The sequence below is a fragment of the Sus scrofa genome, chromosome 14, assembly GCF_054392235.1.
Source record: "Sus scrofa isolate SSC_HxYL_T2T_F1_AM1 chromosome 14, Sscrofa_HxYL_maternal_Yorkshire_Landrace_v2.0, whole genome shotgun sequence".
In the NCBI taxonomy this organism is placed as follows: Eukaryota; Metazoa; Chordata; class Mammalia; order Artiodactyla; family Suidae; genus Sus; species Sus scrofa.
In genome coordinates this window covers 85,552,492-85,572,833 of record NC_139396.1, presented here as the reverse complement: position 1 = coordinate 85,572,833, position 20,342 = coordinate 85,552,492, and the positions used below count along the sequence as shown (strand labels likewise).

Genomic DNA, 20,342 nt, shown 5'->3' with positions numbered 1-20,342 from the left:
GATCAAATTCAAGCCACATCTATGACCTACACCACAGCTGCGGCAATGCTGGATCCTTAATCCACTATGCCGAGCAAGGGATGGAACCGGCAATGCCACAGAGACAAGTTGGATTATTATTAACCCGCTGTGCCACAGTGGGAACTCAGACTTGAGTTTGGTTTTTTGTCCTTATTATTTTAATCACAGCAAAATTTTGACCAGGAATTAAATTACCAGGGCACTAATAGAATCAGCTTGAACACAGTGCAGCCATAGCAGATGCATCATTTTAAAGGTTCTTTGTGCTGTGGCAGGCACACAGCAGGGTTGGGTGGGAACAAAAGGAAGCTGTATCTGAGGGGCAGGGAGCAAACGGATTGTGAGTCAAAAACATGCTTTCTCTTTAGTCATGTCTCATTTTAATTGCTCTGAAAACTATTTGTACTAAGGACATACAGATCATGTTATTTATGGAGAAGTAAATTGTTTAAAAAAAAAAAAAAAAGGTCTTTCTATTCTTAATAGATTATACCAGAAATGTCCACCTTTACTTCCTCCCCTATAGGGGCGGGGGGAGAGAAATTTTCTTTTGTCTTAGAAAGTATATAATGCTTAAGATACCTTGTTATTAAGTACATTTTCTTGACTTCCAAAAATGAGTTCTACAGACCGGTATTAAAATCAGAGGTATGCTTGTTGTCTGTCCTGAAGAAATGGTTTTAAGTACATTTGTCTCCCTGTATTTGTCTAAAATCTTAAATACCCTGTTGTCATGGAAATACATTCCCTCGCCGTCAAATACTAGGTATTCTGTGGAAAGAGATTTCCAGTATTTTTCACACTTGCCAACCCCATACAGAAGAAAGCTCATTATTCAGGATTCAGATATAATACAAGCATCTGGCATAATTAATCCAGCCTGAACTGAAATGGAGTTGAAAGGAGGTATTGATAGCTGTGGAATGACAAGACGAAAGAGAAGGAGAAAAAAATAAAAAATAAAATCAAAGAGTGAAGGAGACTTGGGTAAGAAGTGCCACATGATAAGGCTGCCTGTTTCTTCTCTGTACTTTTCTAATGCTGATAAATGAAGGTTATCAGTCAGGATTCTTGGTTGAAAACAAAAGAAATCCACCTGGCTAACTTGAACAAAAAGGAGATTACTGACAGGATGTCAGGCAGTTCACAGAATCCAGGGAAAGGCTGGAGCTTTGGGAAACTACTGCAGATCAAGTGAAGGTGAGAGGCTAGAATTGGGAGGCAGTGTCATGCCGCATGAGAGGCCTGATTAGGGAGATCCTACAACTTGTCAGGGACACTCAAAAGCCAGCATAGCTGGGAGGGGTTTGAACACAGAACTGCCCTTGTTTCTTTGTCACACTTGCTCCAGACACCAGGTCCTGGGCAGGATGGTCAGACGGACTGAGCTCAGGTTGCCCAAGGGCCCAGGAGTCAAAAAGAATTCTGACTTTCCAATTTCTACAACTAGCATTTTCCACCTCCTATCAGACTCACCAAAAAAAAAAAAAAAAGAGAGAGGCTTGGATAGTGGGCAGTGCCCCCAAAACATCAAGGTTCCCTCCAGAAGGTGTTCTTTTGTGTTTATGATTTATATACTTTACCTTCAGAGAACACTTACAGAGGCTAACAATAAAAGGCCCAGATTCAATGAATGTGGGATAGGTGGGGTGGGTGGGGGCCCCAGAGGACAGGAATTTAGAAGCCATGGAAGAAGACCAAAAAGGCCTTAGAAGACTGGGCAGAAAAGTGCTAGAAGGAGAACGAAAAAAAAATGTTCCCTGGAGTTTCCATCGTGGCGCAGTGATTAACAAATCCGACTAGGAACCATGAGGTTTCGGGTTCGATCCCTGTTCTCGCTCAGTGGGTTAAGGATCCAGCGTTGCTGTGAGCTGTGGTGTAGGTTGCAGACACGGCTGGGATCCCGCGTTGCTGTGGCTTTGGGGTAGGCCAGCAGCTACAGCTCCAATTGGACCCCAGCCTGGGAATTTGCATATGCCACGGAGAGGCTCAAGAAAAAGCAAAAAGACCAAAAAAAAAGTTTCCTATTATTTGTTATTCTTTTCTCTCACCATCTTCCTGTGTTTTTCTCTCTACCTCCTCCTATGCAATTTCTCTCGTTCTCAGTGGTGTGAAAGGATATGAAAAGCTTCTCCCAACCCACTGGGTTCCTAGAACTTGTTCTTCAGTTGTCTTGGATTCATTTTGTTAAGTTTTCTACAAAAAGGACTACTAGCACATAATGCTGAAATCATGACATGCTACTGGCTAAAGTTTTAAAAGAAAAATCCTCCAAATCTCTCCAAGAAAGGATGAGTGATTGAGTTCAAGGGCTGTGGTGAGATGAGCCTTAGCCTGAGTCATAAAAACGAATATACAAAAAAAACCAAAAAACCATAGTCTACTCCAAGGTTTTGCCACTTAGAGATAAGATGACCACAGCACACCCACCTAACCTCGGTCACAGTGCTCACAATGGCTGAAATGATAGAAAACATAGAAGCTGGAGTGCTTCTGGACAAGCTTGTGGATTTTTTCATCTATTCATTCATTTGTTTATTCACAGAGAATTGACTATGTGATAAGCATAGTGAGTAAGACACAAAAGCTACAACCCTGAAGCTTATATATTCAAAGTTTATTTAAGTAAACTTTGCAAGGGAACTCAAATGCCTTCAGTGGCCAGAAAGTTTAATAGCAACTGTGAAGCACCCACTTTCTTATCAGCATTGTGTGCTAGAGACTGGCTAAGTGTAAGTCTCTACCGTTAGTCTGTTTAGTGTTGTTGTGTTGGTTGTTTTTTTTTGTGTTTTTTTTTTTTTTAATGTCCTCAGCACCTGTGGCATATGGAAGTTCCTGGGCTAGGGGTTGAATTGGAGCTGCAGCTGCCAGACTAGGCCACAGACATGGCAATGCCAGATCCAAGCCACATCTATGCTGCAGCTTGCGGCAACACCAGATCCTTAACTCACTAAGCGAAGCCAGGGATTGAACCCATATCCTCAGAGAGACAGCATCAGGTTCTTAACCTCCTGAGCCACAACAGGAACTCCATCAGTCTAGTTTTGTTTGTGTTTTGGTTTTTTTTAGCTGCCCCATGGCATATGGAGTTGCCTGGCCAGGGATCAGAGGCAAGCCCCATTTGCAACATATACCACACCAGATCCTTAACCCACTTTGAGGGACTGGGGATCAAACCCGCATCCTGGTACTGCAGGGAGACTGCCAATCCCATTGCACAGTGGGAACTCCAGTCTGTTTTTTTAAAAAAGGCATGAATGCAAATGAATAAACAAAATAAGACACTGAATGCAATAAAGCATGCACAGATTAATACAGAATAGAAAGTGATTTGTTCTGCCAATAGTGGGATGGTAAGTGTGCTAGAGAAAGTTTCCAGGAGAACATGAAGCCTGAGGAGGGTTTTGAAAGATCAGTAGGAAACTCCCAGGCAGGTTTAAGTTGGGAGAAGGGGATCTCAGATCAAATTAATATCACATGCAAAAGCATGTAGGAGCAAAAGCTTCAATGTAGGAAGGATCCACACAAGATGTTTGGTGATGGAAATCCAGATGGACTCAATAAATGAGACTAGAAGGGAAAACTAGGGACAATGAATGGAGGGTCTCTTGTGACCATCTCTAGGCCAGTGGGAAACAATGGAGGGGGTTCAGACAGTGATTGAGAAGATCTGGAAGCAGACAGGTGCTTAGATTTGAGAAGCAAGAAAAGAGAGCTCTCAGAAGGGATGCAACATTACAGAGAAATGAGGAGGCCCTAACAGAAGGGACCATGGAGATAGAGAGATGCCCGATCTAAGCACTGTCAAGAAAGCAGGGTCAATAAATTTTAGTGGTTGAATAAATTTGTGGGTTAACCTAGTGTGCTGCCATTGAAGCATCCATGAGGATCAGGGAGGCAGAGAGAACAAGGATATAGGGTCATAAAAGTCAACAGAGGAGACAATTTTATTTATTTTTTTGGCCGCACTTGCAGCATGCAGAAGTCCCCAGGCCAAGGATGGAACATGCACCAAAGCAGCTACCTGAGCCACTGCAGTGACAACATTGGATCTTTAACCCACTGAGATACATGAGAACTCACAGGGGAGACAATTTAAATGGAGATAGATATCAACAGCATAGAATGTTATGAAAATGTAAAGGAAGTTAGAAGCAGAAACATGTTTGTTTGGGTTTGATATTCATCAGGTCTTTCAACATTCTGTTAAGTGCAGTGTAAGCAGGTTTAATAAATATTAAGGGTTACCTCCAAACAGAATTCTCTCTCAGAAAAGTAAGGCCATGTTGAAGAGCCCAGCCCCCCAGCCCTGTATGGGAGATGCTCTTGTTCTACCACCCCAACATTCCTCCTTCTTCTAGTGACAGCATCTTGACAATTCTTTAGAGAATTAATCCTCTGTCCCTCAGACTCTACTTGGCTGAGAATGGACATCTCCTAACTAATATGAACACAAGACGCTAGCCTGGTCAATCAGAGGATTCCATCCCCAACTGATTCAGGAATGAGCCCATAACTCAAACCAGACCATACAGACACAAGACTTTATGGTCTTTTTGTGTGGCTTTATTTTTACACGTTTGGTTTGGTAAGAGTTGGGTTGGTTGGTGGGTGAGTTTTAGAGATTTGAAGTTCCTTTCTTCTGGAATTATGATGCCTATATATCCCATAGGATATATGCCTGGAAATTCTGGAACCTGCCAGATGCAGAAGAGCAGCCAAGGAACAAGGCCAAGACAGAGGAAAGTGGAACTGAGAGATGGAGAGGAGGGTAGGGCAGGAGAGAGAGAAAGAGATAAGATTCTAATGTCATCATTTGATCACCTGAAGCCAACTATACTCATCTACTTTTCAGTCAAATGAGCCAATAGATGCTCTTTAGTTTTACTTAACCCATTTTTGGTTAATAGAGACAGAAAACCACCTTAAGAATCATGTTTGAAACAGCAAGTGGAAAGGTGTTGGAGGCAAACCAGTTTCAGGGCAGCCCTGCCTGGGGCCGGCTCTAATCACAGATCTTCAAGAGTGCCTCACCCCCACTTCCACTCCATCAACTCGTACTTTAGCGGCCTTACATCCAACTCCCACAGGGTTCATGAAGAAATTGAGAAGAAACTTGCAGAATCTCAGCACCTGCACCCTGAGTCAGGATCATATTAGTACAGATGGATTGAGCTTTCTGGGCCCCAGTACTGAAGATAGAGATGCAGTACATTTCCTAGAATTCTTAGAACTGCTGCTGTTCAGCAGGAACTCAAGGACCAGACCACGCTTTTCTGCCAAATAAGCCAATGTCTGAAGCGCAAGTACCATTAAGACAGGGAATTGCAAAGTCCTGCCACTTTGCACTTACAGCAGTACCATGGTTCTTCTACAGCAGCTGTACAAACCATGCTCAGCTGTGGGGGCAGCAAACATCCCTTAACCACACAGCCATAGGCACAGATCCTGGCAGACACTCCCCAATTAGCTGATTAACAGTGGCATCCAGGACTCTAAGTACAGAAAGCCTTTGCAACCATGTCAACTATAGGGTAGGCTGAGAAGAATGAAAGACGCCATTTGCAACAGCTCAGAGAGCAAAGGCCCTTAGCATTTCAGTTCTTCAGAAAGGAGCTGAGCCGCCTGTGTGAAATCTCCCTGACCCAGTCCTCTGAACTGAGTGTGGGGCAGGGTTCATGGCCAAGGTTACCACAACAGTCCATCCTAGTCTGAGCCCCTGTACCATTCTCCTTCCTAAGTTAAGCAAACACTGAACAAAACAGCTCGCCTTCAAGAAAGCACCTAGATTTTTAATAACACCTAGTGTTATTGAGCCAATTTATATTAAATAAAAGCCAGGAAGACCTCACTTAAGTGTGCAGCAGAGTCAGAGTTTGGGGCCTTATGTAAGCTCTCAGGTTTCCATGGTGCCCCTTTCTCTGCCAAATATGGGACGCAATAAAAACAGGTTCACAGCTGGCTCACACACAAGTTCAGATAAGAAACGCCCCACATCTTTCCAAGGCCTAATGTTGAGTCCAGCCTTCAAGATATGAACAGTGCGTACAATGAAGCCTACATACAGGTCTCTGCTATAATCAATGTCCGTTCAGAGAGACTGTCTCTAGTGCACAAAGCAGAGTAGGATCTCAAGGACCAAGCAATCAACCCAAAACTCAATTAGAGCAACCCTATAATGAGTGCTATTATAACTTCTAGCATGATGTACATTGGACTAAAATTTAGTGTAAATAGAATAACACTGGGAAAATAAAATTTCAGTATGGAAGAGAGCATACATATAAAACTAAAAGAAAACCACTGTGAAAAAAAAAAAAAAAAGAGTGCTAGGGGTTTTTTTGTTTGTTTGTTTGTTTTTTTCCTAAGCAGGAAAACTAAAAATCCATCTTCCTTACATTTGCAAAATTGCAAAATATTAAGAATTAATTTTATCCCTGCCTGTACCCATCACAGGCAATCTATTTTGCATTCATACATACAATTTGATTGGAGTTTTTATGCGTTTGAAACCAGTGGGTACTTCTACTTATAGCTAATGAGCTCCTCACTTTACCTGCATATCTTCTAAATAACAGGAACTTTCACCTTGGGATCCTGCCCTTGGAAGTCTGTACTGTGTGTGTCCAAGGAGGCACTGTTCCAAAATGAGAACTGCATTTGCAGCTGGCATTGGTCCCTGTCTTCTTTCTGTCTCACTTCCCATGATAGGCTCTCCCAGCCCAACATCAAACATTTTGTTCATTTACACTTGTGTAAATCAAACAGAAAAATTTGTGATTCACTTCAGTATTTCAGAGGTAGGGATTATGGCTAGAAGGTCATAGAACAACTACTATTTATTAAGTACCTAATATGTGCTTTGCAGACACTATCTCTAATCCTAGAATAACCCAGCAAGAAAGGTAGCATGAAGTTAATACAGAATTATCTGGTGTTACAGTTGAGATTTAAACTCACATCTGCCTAAACCCAAAAACCCAGGATCTCAGGCCATAACTTACTCACTAGGTCAGTTCAACCATAGAAAAGACAGGCACCCTTAGCTCACAGAAAACTGGAGGTTTAACAACTTGACATCACACACAGCACAATTCCCACACTGACTGGTTGGAGATCCTGACTGTGCCAAAGGAATGTGGACCAAGACATTTATGCCAGGCACTAAGGGATATGGTCTCGCTGGCCCGGTCACCAAGTCTTGGCAACACCATTCTTAGTAAGGACAGAGAGGAAGGTGATGGCCTATAACAGACAACACAGCAACAGCAGAGAGCAGATGCCAATCTTTATGATGGAATCCAGAGTCTGAAGGCAGCCAAGTATACAATCCTCAGACATAAAACATTACGCTAAAGAAGCACCACTGTGTATATGAACCACATCCTCTTAATCTATTCTTCTGTTAATAGACATTTAGGTTGTTTCCATGTCTTGGCTATTATGAATAGTGCTGCAATGAACATGCATGTACCTTTTTGAATTGTAGTTTTGTCTGGATATATGCCTGGAAGTGGGATTGCTGGATCATATGGTAGTTCTATGTTTAGCTTTCTGAGGAACCTCCATACTATTTTCCATAGTGCTTGTACCAATTTACATTCCTATCAACAGTGAAAGAGGGTTCTCTTTTCTCCACACCCTCTCCAGCATTTGTTATTTATAAACTTATTGATGATGGCCATTCTGACTATGAGGTCCTGCTGTGTAGCACAGGAAAGTATATCCAATCTCTTGTGATAGGACATGATGGAAGATAAAAAAGTAACTGGGTCACTTTGTTGTATAGCAGAAAGTGACAGAGAGTTATAAATCAACCATAATAAAAAAATTTAAATCAAAACTAAAAAAAAAGAAAAAAGAAAAAAAGAAGCACCTAAGTAGAACACTTACAAGGTTAAATACTTCCTGTCTGGTGATGAGTAAGACTTAGATAGCCATAACTGCCTGCCAGTCACAAAGCATCTTCTAGAAACCATACTGATGATTCTAGCAATGTCACCATAAATATATAGATGATAATGGGTAGCAAGGAGTCCTGCACACCCCCAGTTCAAACGCATTGGTAGCAGTTTACTAAAAATATCTGAAAAGTTACAGTTCTTTGAAAATGTTTAGTATAGTGTTAGAAGGTAATCAAGATAATTCGGTGGACAGGGTAATTTGCATTACATTATACTGCAGACAGATTAGTTCAAATGTATTCAAATTTCAGTTGGAGAAAAACTAGACCCATCCTGGAATTTCCTGGCTTTTAGTTAAAAAAAGAAAAATCTTAGAGATTTTGGAATATGAAACACCTATGCCTGAGTGTTAAAATATTAAGAATCCAGTAAGGAAAGTGTCCTAAAATAAAGTTAAATCTTATTTTTGAAAACCTCAGCTGATTTTCCTATCTCCATAAAAGACAAGGTCACAGTGAAATAATGAATCTTCTACTTTCAGAGAGAGAAATGTATTATAATATTGTCAAACATATGCTTTTAAAAACCACAGAGAAAACAGTATCAGAGAGATTCTTGGAACAGTAAAGAAATGAAAAGTTGGGATGTAGGGGGTTCATAAACACTCTGAAGTCCTTTTTGTGTTTGTGCATAAGTGCAGTTCATTGGAGAAGAGAAAACGGCTTTCATAACATCAAATTTTCAAAAGAGTATGTGGCCCAACAAGGGTTAAGATGGACTGCAGTAAAGCATGAAAAAAAAATTGTTAAACAGTGTCAATTATTGGAAGTTCTGGACATCTTTGATTGGAATCCAAAACAAGAACTAGCTAAAATATAGGTACAACATCTCTGAACCACAACACTCAGAACAAAGGATCTTTTTGGAGCAATAAAAGAGCTGACTCTGTCTGTGGCCCTCAGTAACACCCAGAGAGCCAATAGTCCATCAGGTCATTGTTCCTCCCTATCCCCCAACAAAGGACCAAGCCCCAAATGTATAAGGGATTTGCTTTGTTTTTCTGACTACAGGGCCCTTTCTGTTCACAGCAGCTGGACCCAGTCCAAGCAGCATGCTGAAAGGGGATGGGCTGAATATTTCATTTTTATAGACCAAATGGCTTCTCAATAATTTATCATCTGTGTGATGGAGAAAAGGACCAATAAAGCATGACTGTAAATCTCCATCTTCTTCCAGAATCAAGGGAGGAACTAAAAGAAAGCTAAAATGGAAACAACACAGTTCTGTGAGCTAAAAATATATGTTTTCCAAAATCAAATGCTTCCCTCACTTCTTGTACTCAGTGTCCTTAAAGACGATGAATTTGAAAAGTAGGGAAAATTGCGGGGGGAGTGTGCAGAAAATCTGAGCCTATCTGGACAGCCTATTGAGTGCCATCTTCCTAAGGTGGAGTCTTTGATGAGAGTTCCCTGTGAAACAGTTGTTCTGCTAGTCTGTTAATATGCAGAACTACATGGCTATAATGTGATCCCAGGAAGGGTTTTCACAGATGAAGGGAAATAAGTCATGCACTTCATGTTACTAATGGCGATAAAAAGTGAAACAAATCATATAAAATAATTGAAGCATTTTAAAAACAAAATAAACTTACTACTCAATGAATTTCAACAGAATCTATTTCTGAGATGTCACCCATTTATACATTTATGGCATTTGGCCCCTAAGAAGATACTTTCCTTTTAAGATTTTTTCCCCTTTTTCTGCAAGATTGTGGCATTAGGTTCTCTCAGATGCATCCCCAGCAGTTTCCAAAGGTTGCTGTAACTTTGGCCTCTGTTCAGCCTCCAGACCGCTCCCTGCAAATCCAGGAGCCCATAAGAATTCCAGCCTGTACTGGACAAGCAGGCTGGAGGCCAACTGACTCCCTTCCCCTATTTGTTTTTTTTTTTTTCTTTTTTGGCCACTCCCAGGGCATATGGAAGTTTCTGGGCCAGGGATGGAATCTGAGCCACAGCTGCAACCTACACCATGCCCGATTCTTTTTTTTTTTTTTTTTTTTTTTTTGTCTTTTTGCTATTTCTTTGGGTCGCTCCCACGGCATATGGAGGTTCCCAGGCTAGGGGTCGAATCGGAGCTGTAGCCACCAGCCTACGCCAAAGCCACAGCAATGCGGGATCCAAGCCACATCTGCAACCTACACCACAGCTCACGGCAACGCCGGATCATTAACCCACTGAGCAAGGGTAGGGAGCAAACCCGCAACCTCATGGTTCCTAGTCAGATTCGTTAACCACTGCGCCACGACGGGAACTCCACCATGCAAGATTCTTAACATACTACACCAGGCCAGGGGAGCCAAATGGTGCCTCCAGAGCAAGCTCAATCATTAACCCACTATGTCACAGTGGGAATTCCTCCTTTCCTATCTGGTTAATGTCCCAACCAAGGCCAATGCACACAGGTGGCTATTACAAATTCATAGATATGAATATCAACAGCTACCTTGATAAAGAGTTTTTTGTGGTGTAGGCACTACTATAAGCACTTTGCTTCTCAAAAACCCTATATAGTAGTTACTATTATGACCTCATTTTACAGATGAAGAAATCGAAACACAGGAAGATTTAGTAACTTAACTAAGGCCATCCAGTTAGTAACTAGTATAACTATGATTTACTTCTTTTTTCTTCTTCTTCTTTGGCCACCTTAAGGCATATGGAGTTCCAGGGCCAGGGATCAAATCTGAGCTGCAGTTGTGACCTACGCTGCAGTTGCGGCAACACCAGATCCTTAACCCACTATGCTGGGTGGGGGATCAAACCTGTTTCTCAGTACTCTGGGAGATGCTGCTGATCCTGCTGCACCACAGCAGGAACTCCTGGCTTAATTCTAATAACAATGTAATGAGGTACAGATAATTTTCCCTACTTTTTGAACAAGGAACCTAAGCCTCAAAGAAGTCAAGTGACTAATTCAAGTTCAAACAATTCTTAAGTGGCAAAGTCAGAATCAAGCCCAGGCCAATCAGTACCATTTCCCCTTTGTGCAGGTCAACCACACAACTAGAGTAGCGTTTACATCTTTTACAAAACTTCTTACTTTGGTTTTTTTTGACTTGGTTATTTTTGTCTGTTTATTCAGACAGAAAATAAGGAATCTAAAAATAAAGTTCCCAGGAAATAAAAATGTTCTCTAGATATCTTCCTCTCCCCATAGGTGAAAGATTAATGCAGAAGATTAATGTGCTTTCTGAATACTTCGGATTTCACTAGCAAGAGTAAAACAAGTTTGAAGAGTTGTACACAACCAAAATATCAACAGCACAGAAAAGTAGTTGAAAAAATGTATCAATGTCCTGATATCAACAAAGACATTTCATCTTTCTTCACTTAAATTCAGCTAAGGGCGAGATATAGCGGGTTTTTTGGGGTTTTTTTTGTTTGTTTGTTTGTTTCCTAATAAATGAACTCTTTACTTTGGCAAACACTGGAGTAGCGTGTACTTTCCAAGTAACAATGTCATTTGTTAAAAACGCATTCATCCCTACACAATAAAGACATGTGAACTAACTTTAAGTGTTTAAAATCTAAGAGAAAAAAACAAAATGTTTTTTGCAAGAATAGTTTTTGGACCTCAAGTTAGTTAAACCAGGGCTGAAAGAAATAAATCACTCTTGACAGTTCTTGGTGAAGCAGCCAAATATTCTGCCAGCACCTCTCCACTTTACCTACCCCTTCTGCCACCAGGTGTGTTCCTAGGACTGATACACTGTTCCAAGGATGTTCACCATGAGAAACACCCCACAACTACTAACACTGCATCCCTGCAGAGTCTGACATGGCTCTCTTTTTTGTACAAAAAAGACTTATTTTCTCCCTTAAGTGGAAAGAATGCCAGAACATGTTTTTGAGAGGGGAGAGATGTGAACTGGAAGAGTGGAAGATATTGCTAAGTATATCCCCAAAGTCTATTTGCTCTTTCTGCATTTTTATAATCTAACTCCCCTGCCTAGTTATAGATTACATAACAGAGCATTCCTTCTATCTCACCCTGGCCATATGACTGGGCTAAGTACTGGTAGATAGGCTATGAGCCAGAGTGATGTATGCAACTTTTTAAAACTTCTCCACTTTCCCTTTGGCTGTATCCTCAGCATGAAGAAGTTCCCAGGCCAGAGACTGAACTGAGCCACAGAGTGACAATGTCAAGTCCTTAACCCCTAGGCCACCAGGAAACTCCAAAGCATCTTCACTTCTTAAAAGTGAGTCACTTGGGAGCTCTTCTATGGTAGAGTAGGTTAAAGATCCAGAGCACTGTCACAGCAGCAGCTGTGGTATGGGTTTGGTCTCTGGCCCAGGAACTTTCGTGGCCATAGACAAAAAAAAAAAAAAAAAAAAAAAAGGTGAGTCACTTAGTCTTCACTCATTTTTCCCCCCTCTACGGGTGCTGGCAAGCCAGCTTCAAATATGTGGTTGAAGGTAAAAAACCAGGGAATGGTGGAACAACAAAATAGAAGGAACTTGGGTCCCTGGATGTCCTCAAGGAACAAAACTGCCTACAAACCCAGGACTGTATATCTACCATGTATCATTGAGAGATAAAGAAACTAATTCTCATCAAACTTTTGTTATTCTGACTCTATAGTCAAACAAAAAGATTAAGAGGTCACTCTTCAGAAGTGACATGCCACACAAAGACAACTCCTCTCTGCCCAATTTCCTCATCTATAAAAAGGAATAATCCATTTCTTTCAGTATTATTGCAAGGATTAAATTAAATAATGTATGTAATGCATTAAATAGACACCATAAGGTTTCAAGCAATGTTAGCTTTAAAAAAGAATCTTCTCACTTGAAACATTGAATGTACTTTCCTTCCCATATATCCAAGTGGAAAATATCTTCATCAGAGGATTGTGGGAAAATGGCAGGGTAAGAAGCATCAGAAATCTGCCACCCCACCTAGACAACAATTGCACAGGCAGAATGTGTCTGATGAAACAGTTGTGGAATTCTGGAGTCTACTGAAGACTTACAATTTCCAGGGGACAACTTAGTGATTAATTTTGGTCAATTTCAGCTGCTAGCACAGCAGCAGCTACCCATACCCCACCCCCATGGCAGGCAGCCATTCATATGTTCCCAGAACAGCTTGCACACAGCTTTTAGGAGTCAGGGTGAACATAAAGGATCTTGTTATCCAACTATCATGGATCTGTGCTCTAATCACTGACTGCTGCTTCAAATCACAGAGGAGCAGACAAAGAGGCAAGTGAGCATTATTGCTGTACCTCTCTGTATTGCTGCAAGCCTCTCCCCTTCTAGAGGAAGTGACTACCAGGGAATTTAAAGGGCTGGGACACTTTTCTCCATTCCTTCATTTTTTATTTTTCCTCTCTTGAGAGGCAGACATAAAAATGAGGACATTCAAAAGCAACACCATATGTGAGGAGAATTAGGAAGTTATTGCACATGCCCAGCAAAAGGTGCAGGCTCAGAAAGACCTCAACTTTACACCTCAGACTCCTTGGCACAGAGACAGCCTACAACAATCAAAACAACAAAAACATCAAGCCCTGGGGAAAAGGGTGAACCTCATTTCCAGAGCTACCACATTATTAGAGTCAAATGTCCAGTTTTAAACAAAAAATTACAGTGCATACAAAAAAAAAAAAAAGGTAAGTATGGCCCATTCAAAGGAAAAATATAAATCAACAGAAACTCTCCCTGAAAAAGACCTAATAGCTGATCTACTGGACAAAGACTTAAAAAGCTGTCTTCAAGATGCTTCAACATCTCAAGAAAGTCATGAAGAAAGACAAGAAAATGATGTATGAATAAAATGAAAATATCAATAAGGAGAAAACCTATGAAGAAATGAAAAAAAATTGGCAGTTGAAAAGTATAATGATTGAAAAGGAGAAAAAAAAAAACTGGAGGGATTCAAATGCAGAGCTGATTGGGCAGAATAAGGAATCAGTGAACTTAAAAACAGAGCAAGGGAAATGATCCCCAAAACAAAAAGGTTTGAAGAAAAGCAAACAGATTCTAAAAGACGTTTTGGACACTACCAACAAGCTAATATAATACTGTGGGAGATCCAAAAGAAGAACAAGAAAAAAAGCAGAAGAGTATCTGAAAAAAACAACAGCTGAAAACTTTACAAATTTTATGAAATGTATGTACATAAACATCCAAGAAGCTTAATGAACTCAAGTAAGATGAATACAAAAAGACAGTGAAACACATTATAATCAAACTTTTCAAAGACAAAGACAGAATCTTGAAAGCAGCAAGAGAGAAGCAACTCACCACATACAAGGGATCCTCCTTAAGATTATCAGTAGATTTCTCATTACAGACTTTGGAGGCTAGGAAGTAGTGAGCTGATACATTCAAAGAGCTGAAAGAAAAAAAAAAATGTCAACTAAGATTCCTTTATCTGGAAAAACTGCCCTCCGAAAGTAAAGGGAAAATTGAGACTTTTACAGAGAAATAAAAACTGAAGGTGTTTGTTATCACTAGACCTGGCCAGTAAGATACACTGAAGGGACTTCTACAAAGTGAAATAAAAGGACACTAGACATTAACTTGAGGCATTATGAAAAAATTAAGATGTCAACAAAGGTCAATACATCAGTAATTAGAAAAGCTTGTGTCATCGTAATTTTGGTTTGTAACCCATTTTTCATTTTCTACATAATTTAAGCCACTTAAAATAATTATTAGTTTATGTTTGGGAATACACATATATAAAGATATGGTTTTGTGACATGAACAACTAAATGAAGTGGAGAGGGTACTGCAAAAGAACAGAGATTTTGTATGTTTTTTAAGTAAAGTTTGTATAAATCCAAATTAGGGTGTTACAACTTTAGGATGTTAAATGGAATCCTCATGGTAACCACAAAAATATAACAACTAGAGAAATGGAAAAGGAATTTCAACACACACACACAAAAAAATCAACTAACCACAAAAGACAGCAATGAAGGAAATAAGGGACAAAAAAGCTCTAAGGCAAATAGAAAACAAGTAACAAAATGACAAAAGTTCTTCTTCAAAAGCAATTGCATTAAGTGTAAATGGATTAACTCCTCCTATCAAAAGACAGACATTGGCAGAATGAATAAAAGCATTATACTCTGTCTACAAGAAACTCATTTTAGAGCCAACAACTAAAATATATTGAAAGTGAAAAGACAGAAAAAGATATTCCATGTAAATAGCAGGAAGAAGGAATGGCTACACTAATATTAGACAAAACAGACTTTAAATCAGAAAGGGTTACATGAGACAAAAGAGGACATTATATGTTATTAAGATTCAATACATCAAGAACATATAACACACCTAATAACAGACCATCAAATTGTATGAAGCAAAAACTGACAGAATTAAAGTGAGAGATACACACTTTTACAGTAATAGTTAGAGACTTCAATACTTCAGGCTGAGTAATAAATAGAAGGACCACACAGAAGATAAGTGAGGAAATAGGTAACCAAAACACAAAAACCAACTTGATCTAACAGGCATATAGCACTCTACCCAGCAACAACAGTATACACATTCTTCTCAAGTGCACATGGAACATTTTCCAGGATAGTCCATATGTTAGGCCACAAATTAGGTTTCAATAGATTTTTTTTTTTTTTTTTTTGTCTTTTTGCTATATCTTTGGGCTGCTCCCGCGGCATATGGAGGTTCCCAGGCTAGGGGTCGAATCGGAGCTGTAGCCACCGGCCTACGCCACAGCCACAGCAACGCGGGATCCGAGCCACGTCTGCAACCTACACCACAGCTCATGAGGCAACACCAGATCGTTAACCCACTGGAGCAAGGGCAGGCACCGAACCCGCAACCTCATGGTTCCTAGTCGGATTCGTTAACCACTGCGCCACAACGGGAACTCCAGGTTTCAATAGATTTTAAAGGATATCATACAAAGTATATTCTCTGATTACAACAGGATAAATTAGAATTCAGTCACCAAAGCAAAACTGGAAAATTTACAAATTTGTGAAAATCAAACACCACACTTAAACCATCAAGGGATCAAAGAAGAAATATCAAAGGAAATTAGAACATATTACAGACTAGCGAAAAAGAAAAAAAAAAAAAACCCACAAACTACCAAATGTATAGGAAACAGCGAAAGCAGTGCTAAAGAGGACATTTATAGCTATAAAAGCTTACATTTTAAATTTTCAAATTTTTTTTCAAATTAATAATCTCAAACTAACAATGTAACTTTAGAAAAAGAATAACAAACTAAACCCAAAAGTAGTAGAAGGAGTAGAGAAGAGAAAAATGAATTAGAGAATGAAATATAGAGAAAATCGCTGAGAATCAAAAGTAGGTTTGTTGAAAAGATCAACAAACTTGATAAACTTTTAACCAAATGGAGTAAGAAAAAGAGAAGGCTTGGAGGTCCCATCATGGCACAACGGAAATGAATCTGACTAGGATCCATGAGATTGCAGCTTCTATCCCTGGCCTCATTCAGTGGGCTAAGGATCTGGCATTGTGGCTTGGATCTGGTGTTGCTATGAGCTGTGGTGTGGGCCAGCAGCTACAGCTCTGATTTGACCCCTACCCTGGAAACTTCCATATGCTGTGGGTGCGGCCTTAAAAAGCAAAAAAAAAAAAAAAGAAAGAAAGAAAGAAAAAGAAAAAAGAAAAAAAAGAAAAGAAAAGAAAAAGAGAAGACTCAAATGACTCAAATCAGAAATGAAAGTAAGGACATTACTATCAATTCTAGAGAAATAAAAAGAATTATAAGAAAGTGCTAAAAAGAACTATATGCCATCAACTGGATAACCCAGATGAAATAGACAAATTCCTATAAATACAAACATACCAAGACTAAATTACAAAGAAATAGAAAATGTGAATTGACCAATAATTAGTAAGGAGATTGAGTCAGTCATCAAAAATCTCCTAACAACAGAAAAACCCTGAACTTGATGGCTGCATTGGTGAATTCTACTAAACATTTAAAGAAGAACTAATACCAATCCTTCTCAAACTTTTCCCAAAAATGAAAAAGGAAGAAGACTCCCTAACTCATTCTTTGAGGCCAGTGTTACCCTGATATCAAAGCTAACGATATCACAAAATAACAATAATAATAAATATAAATAGACTAATATCCTTCATAAACACTGAGGCAAAAATCCTCAATAAAATACTGGCAAATCTGGAGTTCCCATCGTGGCGCAGTGGTTGACGAATCTGACTAGGAACCATGAGGTTGAGGGTTCAATCCCTGGCCTCGCTCAGTGGGTTAAGGATCCACTTGTCGTGAGCAGTGGTGTAGTGCAGACATGGCTTCGATTCCGTGTTACTGTGGCTGTGGTATAGGCCAGCGGCTACAGCTCTAATTAGACCCCTAGCTTGGGAACCTCCATATGCCACAGATGTGGCCCTCAAAAAGACAAAAAAAAAAAGAAAAGAAAAGAAAGATAAAAAGACAATGTGACAGATAAAGATGGCAGAGTAGGAGGACATGGAATCCACCTATGCCCATAAACAAATCAGGAATACATCTACAAATGAAACAATCCTCATAGGACAGCTATTGAACACTGGCAGAAGAACCTGAAAGGACAAGAGGGATCTCCATGTAACCAGGTAGGATCAAAGAGAGAGAAAAAAAAAAAAAAAAAAAAAAAAAAGAAGCAGAAGCAGGTCAGGACCTGCGCCCTAGAGAGAGGGACCTCAAGGAGAGGAGAGGTTGTAACAGCTGGGAGAGTCCCCTCACCAGTAGGGAGTCTAGATGGGACAGGAAAGGAGCTTCAGAAGCTTGCAGGAAAGCACAACGGCTGGGCTGAGACAGGCAGGATAGAATGAGACATAAATAGATGGACCAAGCAACCACCCTGCATGCACTAGCTGAGCTGCACATCTGCTGATATGGGGGCTAAGGTCAGGGTCGCTGAGTGCTGGAGTGTGGTGCTTAGAGAACAAACCTCAGGATAGGATGTCTGTTGGCTAGGCAATTCAGCCTGGAAGAGTGGGAGGGCACAGCACCAAAACAGGGAATATTTGAGAAGAGGCCCAGGCTGCCACAGAGGCTAAGTGCTATTGTTAGGTGGCATGCAAGGGGTGGGACCACCGCTACAGCCAGCTTCCCCACACAAGCCCCTGCCACTGGGAACTCTACAGGAAGCTCCCACTTGAGCTGGACTGCACTGCCAGATTACAACCTCACTCCCTCCTGCTGTAAAAGGCCTGCATGTACTCCAGTTGTGGCCCCACCCCACCTCGCTATTGAGAAAATATTTAAAGAGACTGTAGCCAAAAAATTCCCTTACATGGCAAAGGAAACACTCACTCAAAGTGAAGAAGCACAGAGAGCCCCATACAGGAGAAACCCAGAGGAACACACCAAGACACATACTAATAAAACTGACAAAAATTAAACACAAAGAAAAAATATTAAAAGTAGCAAGGGAAAAGCAACAACTAATATACAAGGGAACCCCCATAAGGTAACCAGTTGATTTTTCTAGCAAAAGCTCTGCAGGCCAGAAGGAAGTGACACAACATATTTAGGGAGATGAAGGGGAAGAATCTGCAACTGAGAATACTCTACCTAATAAGGCTCTCATTCAGATACAATGGAGAAATCAAAAGATTTATAGACTGGAGTTCCCATCATGGTGCAGTAGTTAATGAATCTGACTAGGAACCATGAGGTTGCAGGTTTGATCCCTGGCCCTGCTCAGTAGGTTAATGATCCAGCATTGCCATGAGCTGTGGTGTAGGTCACAGATGCGGCTTGGATCTGGTGTTGCAATGGCTTGGTATATAGGCTGGCAGCTACAGCTCCAATTAGACCCCTAGCCTGGGAACCCCCATATGCCACAGGTGCAGCCCCAGAAAAGACAAAAAAAATAAAAGAGAGAGAGACAAAAAAAAAAAAGATTTATAGACAATCAAAAACTGAAAGAATTCACCACCATCAAACCAGCATCACAACAAATGCAAAAGGAACTTCTCTAGGTTGTAAAGAAAAGGCCACAACTAGGAACAAGAAAATTACAAATAGAAAAGCTCACCTGTAAAGGCAAACATAAAATAAAAGTAGGAAATCGGAGTTCCCATCGTGGTGCAGTGGTTATTGAATCTGACTAGGAACCATGAGGTTGCAGGTTCAGTCCCTGCCCTTGCTCAGTAGGTTAACGATCTGGTGTTGCCGTGAACTGTGGTATAGGTTGCAGAAGCAGCTCAGATCCTGCGTTGCTGTGGCTCTGGCGTAGGCTGGTGGCTACAGCTCCGATTCGACCCCTAGCCTGGGAACCTCCATATGCCGAGGGAGTGGCCCAAGAAATAGCAAAAAGACAAAAAAAAAAAAAAAAGGTAGGAAATCATCCACAGACAAATATGACATCAAAACCAGCAATCATGAAGAGAGGATAATACTGAATATTGAAAATACATTTGAAATTAAGAGACCAGCAACTTAAAAAACAATTAGGAGTTCCTGATGCAAGGGGATCGGTGGCATCTCTGGAGCACTAGGACATAGGTTCAATGCCTGGCCTGGCATGGTGGGTTGGTTAAAGGATCTGGCATTGTTGCACCTTCAGCATTGGTCACAACTACAGATCAGATCTGATCCCTGGCCTGGGAACTCCATATGCTGTGAGGTGGCCAAGAAAGAAAAAAAAAAAGAAAAAAGAAAACCAAACGGAATACTAAAGATAGTCATCAAACAACTAGAGAAGAGAACAAAAGAAGGGAAGAAAAAAGACCAACAACACAAATCCAAAACAATTAACAAAATGGCAATAAGAGCATACATATCAATAATTACCTTAAGTGTAAATGGATTAAACGCTCCAACCAAAAGACATAAACTGGCTGAATGAATAAAAAAACTAGGTTTGTTTTTGTATTCTCCCTAAAATATATATATATATAATATATACATATATAAAATATATATAATATATACATATATAAAATATATATAATATATACATATATAAAATATATATAATATATACATATATAAAATATATATAATATATACATATATAAAATATAATATATATATAATATATATATTATATATATATATATATATATATACTATCTTCAAGAGAACAACTTCAGGTCTAGGGATACATACAGACTGAAATTAAGGGGATAGAAGATGATGTTCCATGCAAATGGAAATCAAAAAAGCTAGAGTAGCAGTACTCAGACAAAACAGGCTTTAGGATAAAGAAGGCTGATTGCATATGTCATAAAAACACTCCCTACAAATAAAAGTCCAGGACCAGATGGCTTCACAGGAGAATTCTACCAAACATACAAAGAGGAACTTATATCCATCCTCCTTAAACTTTTTCAAAAGGTTGAAGAAGGAACACTCCCAAAGACATTCTATGACGCCACCGTCACC

At 40.0% G+C, this 20,342-nt stretch overlaps 1 long non-coding RNA gene across 2 annotated transcripts in view; it reads right to left on the bottom strand.

Moving 5' to 3' along the window:
- Window positions 1-20,342, bottom strand: part of LOC110256850 (uncharacterized) — an 88,774-nt gene that overhangs the window by 50,884 nt on the left and 17,548 nt on the right. For both annotated transcript variants that reach the window (XR_014827964.1, XR_014827966.1), the window contains exon 2: window positions 14,237-14,327. This is a non-coding gene — a long non-coding RNA (uncharacterized LOC110256850). The remainder of the gene's footprint in view (window positions 1-14,236; window positions 14,328-20,342) is intronic.